This window comes from Triticum dicoccoides, chromosome 2B (genome assembly GCF_002162155.2).
Source record: "Triticum dicoccoides isolate Atlit2015 ecotype Zavitan chromosome 2B, WEW_v2.0, whole genome shotgun sequence".
In the NCBI taxonomy this organism is placed as follows: domain Eukaryota; kingdom Viridiplantae; phylum Streptophyta; class Magnoliopsida; order Poales; family Poaceae; genus Triticum; species Triticum dicoccoides.
This window is the reverse complement of record NC_041383.1, coordinates 683184253-683190333: the sequence shown is the minus strand read 5'-3', so window position 1 is coordinate 683190333 and position 6081 is coordinate 683184253. Positions and strand designations below refer to the sequence as shown.

The window sequence follows — 6081 nt, the reverse complement described above, 5'->3', positions numbered from 1 at the left end:
TACATCAGGATTGATATAGAGTCCACATAAACTTACCTGAAGATCAGAGATGAAGTGTAAGACATCATATGCACTTAAGAAAGAAAAAATAGACAATTTTTAGCATGAAAGGTAGTCAGAAGACCAAGCATGGGTACATAATTTAATAATCAGAATTGAAATTGAACTAAACTGAAAAAATTAAATTGAAATGGACCGACACAAAGAAACTTGACATTTTGCACCAACACCTAGTGGGTGCAAAAGAACCACTTTGCAGAACAATAGAAAAACAAAGCTCATCTAAAATACATAATTTTCTGAAAATCAGTATGACTAGACAAGAAATTCAGATTTGTAGCAGCACACACATTTGTAGCAGCACACACACATTTGTAGCAGTACACACACATTTGTAGCAGCAGAAAAATAATCGCGGAGTAGATGAACTGAAAAGCATTTTAGTTTCTTGTGGCATGGTAGACAAACCGCGGCAGCGGCACATCAAGAATCAGAGAGGAAAATGTCCCTGTCCTATTAAGTAAACAAACAGAATCATCCACATCATCAGCTAATAATGAGGGGGGATATCCAGTGAGATACCAAGCAACTGCATTTCAAGGAAAGTACCAACCTAAAGCCAATTATCATGTATTCATAGAGAATCCAACAAGATGTTTCTTTTGCACACATTTTTTTCTGGGTTTTCTGTTCTGAACTTGATCCAAACATTAATGGTAGTACTTCCCAAGGTGCCACATCTTTACTCACTATGATGATGTATTTGTACTGCTCCAAAAACATTCATGGGAGCACAAAATAAGCATATCAAAATGGTGCTCACAGGAATAGTGACAAACACCGAAAGAGCAAGAAAAGCTACTCAATTAGCATAACAACACTTGTATGCATTTTAATAGCAGAAGCAGAGAAGGAGAGAGATTGCTGTGATTGAGTGCCATTGACACAGTGGACAACCTGGAGAAGCGCTACATGAGTCCTTTTTTTGCGCAGGCTTGCTCCACGACCTAAACTTCTAGGCTGACATTGGTTCTCCAGTTTTCTTTACACAACCAACTTTCTGTTTTTTAATAAGCGAACTGATGGAAAAACTTGATGGTCCACTTTTGTATTTCATTCAAGGTGAACTGATGCACTTGCAAAGTTAACTTATTTGTGTTCCTATTTTAACACTGAAACTGATACATGTTCACAAACTGAACAGATTAAAGGTATGAACAGTCAGTACATTTATACCTTAGCTAGCGTGGCACTAGAACTGACACAATAAGTTAAGTTACCGGTAGTGATCCATCGATAACACGTGAATCCCTCCCTATGCTTGAGCGCAATAGAACTGAAAACAAATCAATGTTAGGTTCAGTTTGGTAGCAGTAGCAGATATCGATGACTGCATAGTAGTACTACATCCTTTGTTTAAAATCACTACAACCAGTAGGGCAAATCATCGATGTAGACCCAAAAAAATGGCCAATTTTGAGAAGCATGTACCTTACAGTTGTGGCAGCCGCCCGTAGCGACATAACCTGCGCTTTTATCCACCATTTTTCCTGTTGTTAGAACACGAAAAATCACCACAAACCTGTCAGTATAATTACCTGGTCAACATCAGCCTCCAGTTTTTAACTTTTTATCTTAGTCCCAAATCAGCACGAACCTGACAGGTTAATTTGTTAGTTGCGTGCATGAGTAAAGGTGTCGATATTGGAAAGAAGTTTAGATTGTTGAAGCTCGTTCATGAAGGAGCATGGTAGGAGGATCTCGGACAGATAAGGGAGGAAGAGTTGGACTGGTGGAGCCCCATACCTGGACGGGGGCCGGAGGAAGTAGTGCGTGGGGGCGAGGCGGCGCCGGTCGGCGGGAAGGCGGGGCGGCTGCGGTCGGCGGGATGGTTCTCGACCTCGCGGCTCCTCCTGCAGGCTCCAGTGTTTGCGTTGAAGCACGAACCATGGCGCTGGAGTGGGGCTCGTCCATGGTGGCGACATTGAACGGCCTGGGGTGGCGGTGATGAACTGCGTGTACGCGGCGGCGTAGTCCCATCGGGGAGGAGGCAGAGTGGTGGCTGGTAAGCATCAGTGGGTGCCGGAGGACTTCACCCAAGATCTACCAGCGAGATCAAAAAGGAGTCGGAGGTGGCGTGGATATGCTGGTGCGGGGCCACGGCTAGTCACAAGGGTGGTGGGAAGCGTGTCCATGGCTGGTCGCCGGGGAGTTGGGGCGCAGGGCCGCGGTTGGTTGCTGGGGAGATGGGAGGCGGGGCAGTGGCTGGTCTGTCGGAAGGTGGGAGGCGGGGCTGCGACTGGTCGCCAGGAAGGTGGGAGGCGGGGCAGTGGCTGGTCACCGAGGAGGTGGGAGGCGGGGCCGCGGCGCGGCGGGTCGCCGGGAGGATGGGAGGCGGGGCCGCGGCGGGTCGCCGGGAGGTGGGAGCATCGCGCCCTTATAAGGCGAGGGGTAACAGAATAATATTCTGTTTCTAGTTTAAAACCATTTGTTAAGATTATGCTAGTTTAAAATCATTTGTTAAGATTATGATATTGTTTAAGTGTAAACTTTGAACAGTGGCACCTCAAGTCTGCGACTCTAGGTCTGCCACTTGTCGAGGTCAAGCCTTCCGACGCCCAGCGCCTCGAGGTAGACTATCTAGAACTAAAATACATCTAGATACATTCATACGTGCAACAAGTAATTCGGAACGGAGGAGGGAGTACGTACGTACGATGCCATCTTGTTTTTATCAGCCTGCTCCGTGTAAGAATCATCGCCGACGATCGACGTGGTGGAGGCCTTGGCATGGAAAAAGGCAACGGATGCTGGCATGCCATCGCCTTCCTTGCCTTGATCCACCGGACGCGCGAGCGTTGCCTGGTCCCTGAACTTTCTCGATACAGATACCGGCTTTATTCGCCTTCCTTATCGGAAAAGACTTCCAAGTTATAATCGGAACTGTTTTTTGTAAAAAAAAAAGAATTATACTTGGAATCGGACTGCTTGGCCCATATATAAAGACAAGCGTTTTGCACTTGTTGGCTTCCAAATCGATCGCATCAGACCTAGCCTAGTAGTATATCACGCGGCAAGGGTGGGTGATTACCAATCTACAAATCAGACCTGGCGTCGCCACCGTAACTCCGGCATGGCACCCGACACGCCGACGACTGCCAAGAGAAGCAGGCAAGCGCCATGCACGGCGGCCAGCCTGCCGGAAGAGATCCTGTCCGAGATCCTGCTGCTTCTCCCGTCCAGGTCCATCCTCCGGTTTCGTGTCGTCTGCCGCTCATGGGCCGCCCTGCTCTCCTCCCCGGCCTTCAAGGACGTCTACGCCGCCAAGGCCCGTGCCCGTGCCCGGCGCATGGACAAGTTCGTCGTCTTCGCGCCGTCACCCAACGCCAACGGGTCCATGGCGGTCTACTCCTGCGCCCGAGGCGCCGCCGTCGCGGATCCTCTCTTTACCGTCGACCGTGTGCGCGTCGACTTCATGTGCTTGTCGAGCAAGCCCTGCCATGGCACCATGCTCTTCTCGGACACCCGCTCCGGCGTCTATTGGGTGTGTAACCCTAGCACCGGAGAGTGTGTCCCCTTGCCAAAGCAGCGCCGTGGCTTGATGCAATCGAGTGCCGGCCTGGTGTACGATGATCGGACCAAAGAGCGCAAGGTGGTCCATCTCTTCAAGGATATGACGCATTTCGGGTGCGATATTTACGCCCTCTGCAATCCTACTCAGCAGTGGAGGCCGGCCAACCAGGACGTTCAGCTCCTGGGGTTCAACATCCTAAAATCCGTCTTGGGAACCGAAGACTCCGTGACAAAGATACCTCCGGTATTTGCAAATGGATGCTTGCACTGGCTAGCTTACCCGGCATACATGGACACCCCGGATGGCCAGGACGCCATTCTTTGCTTCTCCGTTGACACGGAAACCTTCACACGGCTCAACGCACCTTCAAGTGTGCACTTGGCAGCAGAGTACAAAGAATTGGACGAGAACTTGCCGGCGGTCCCAATGCATCTAGCGGAGCTAGAAGGCTCGTTGTGCCTGGTCCATGATCTCCGCCGACGAGGGCAAGGTAGGAGCTGGCTAGATGTATGGATGCTCAGGGATCATGTTGCCAATGAGTGGTCACTAGACCACCGCATCGTTGTCACACCTCTTCTTGCACGAGATGTACATAGCCCCCGGTTCATCACTGTGCTCGGCTCCTCTAGTGACGGCGACAGTTGTGCGGGCAATGAGCAGGAGAAGAAGAAGATATTGATCGCCACGTCACAACACCAGGTCCATGCTTACGATCCAAAGGAGGGGGGTATCCAACTTGTCTTCTCTGCTCCAAAGACTAATATCCGGATCGGCCGAAAGGAGGCAGCTGCCGCGCTTTGGCTTGGTCTCTACGAGGACAATGTAGTCCAGGTTGAGGGGGCAAATAGTCGAGATAAGGAGGTATTATCGGCAGTTACCAAGATCCTAGCGCGACTTTCGGTCAAGTCTATAGCTCATTCCATGTTGGTATGCAGACAGTGGCGCTCACTCATCGAGAGTGAGAGTTTTATTATATCACACATGTCAATGAAGAGGCCGAAGAGGATTTTGATGGCCAGTAATGGCCGTCCACGGCGTGCTTTCTTTGAATTTACCACGGTGGGAAATTGGCTTGAAGCTGCAAGCCCCGCTCTTGCCGACACTCTTGTCAACGATAAGGTCATATGCTCCAAACCATGCCACGGGCTCAACTTGATAAGCACCAACACTGATGACTTTATGTGCAACCCATGCACCGGTGCCATCAAGTGTCTGGGAAGGCATGGCAAATCACACTTCACACCGGCTGGACATGAACGCCGTCACGCATTTTCGGTTGGTAGAAACATCGGTTTCGGTTTCGACCAGTCAACTGGAGAGCATGTGGCCGTCGAGATAGGATACATCAACGGAACCTTGGCTTGCGTGATCAAAACGAGCAGCGAGAAGCAGTGGAACTGCATTGGTAAGCCGCCGAGGATGGTGAGCGATATGCCACCAGCGCATGTCGATGGGACACTCTACTGGACGAGCGAGCCCGGACACGAGCGAGTCATCGTTGCCTTGGACATCTCCACCCGTGAATTCAACATCCTTCCGTGTGAACCAAGCTTGAATAATGACCGTCGCCACGCCTTTCTTGTCGAGCTGAAGGGAATGCTCTCGCTCGTGGCCGTGGACGCTAGTGCGGGAGAGATGGTCATATGGACGATGCCCAAGAACATGTCCTCGTGGGTTGGTGCGTACAAGATATGCCTCGACGAACATCCTGATTATTCTCTCGCGAAGGGTCAGGTGGTAATGCCGGTGGAGATAGACGATGGTAACGATGGAAGGATCCTTCTCAACACCGGACGGGCTTTAGGGTACTACGACGCCAAGACAGGAGAGCTGGACAGCATGTACTCGTTGGACCAACTGAAGCTCCCCCGGAGCAGCTTGGCCTTCCCTGTCTTGTGCCAGGAGAGCCTGGCGCGCATTCAAGACGACGAACTCCCCAGCCTCGTCGCTCCCTCGGTTCGCGATGAAGGATGCAGGCCATGCGAGCACCCTGAGCACGCCGACACAACGCTAAGGCAAGGACGACTCTTGCTGCTCAAGTGTGAGGGCGACGCATGTCTGGATGTCGGAGACGTCTACCGGAGCTGCTGCAGGAGGCTGCTTTGCTGGAGTTGCCAAAGCCGCTGCATCGAGCACTGTCAGACTCAGACACTTGCACTACGCCCCGATCCTGTGCTCCCAACTGACGGTCATAATTGGGCTTGGAACAAATTAGGTCCGGACGCTAGCTTGCCTTTTTGCCATCCGTCCGTGCCAGGTCCAGAGTACTGCTACTATTACCCGATCGTGGAGGGAGATGTGGTTCGTCATGTCTTCATGTCTATCAGGGATTACATTCAAGGGAAGCAGTGGTGTCGTTTGGCCGAGTGTGGATACAGAACAGAGGGAGATGCAGTCAAGGAAACGTGGGTTCGGAGGTACCTCAAGCCGTGAGAGCCACTTTCCTTTTTAAGCTTTTTTTCTTATGTTTTTGGACCGTTTGTTGAGCATAATTGGTTTGGTATGAA

General features: G+C 50.9%; 1 non-coding gene across 1 annotated transcript; it reads right to left on the bottom strand.

Annotated features, from left to right (window-relative positions):
* LOC119266328 lies at nucleotides 1–63 on the bottom strand. Its single transcript, XR_005131995.1, has one exon. It is a non-coding gene; the product is annotated as a small nucleolar RNA snoR101 (small nucleolar RNA).
* Nucleotides 64–6081: the final 6018 nt, after the last annotated feature.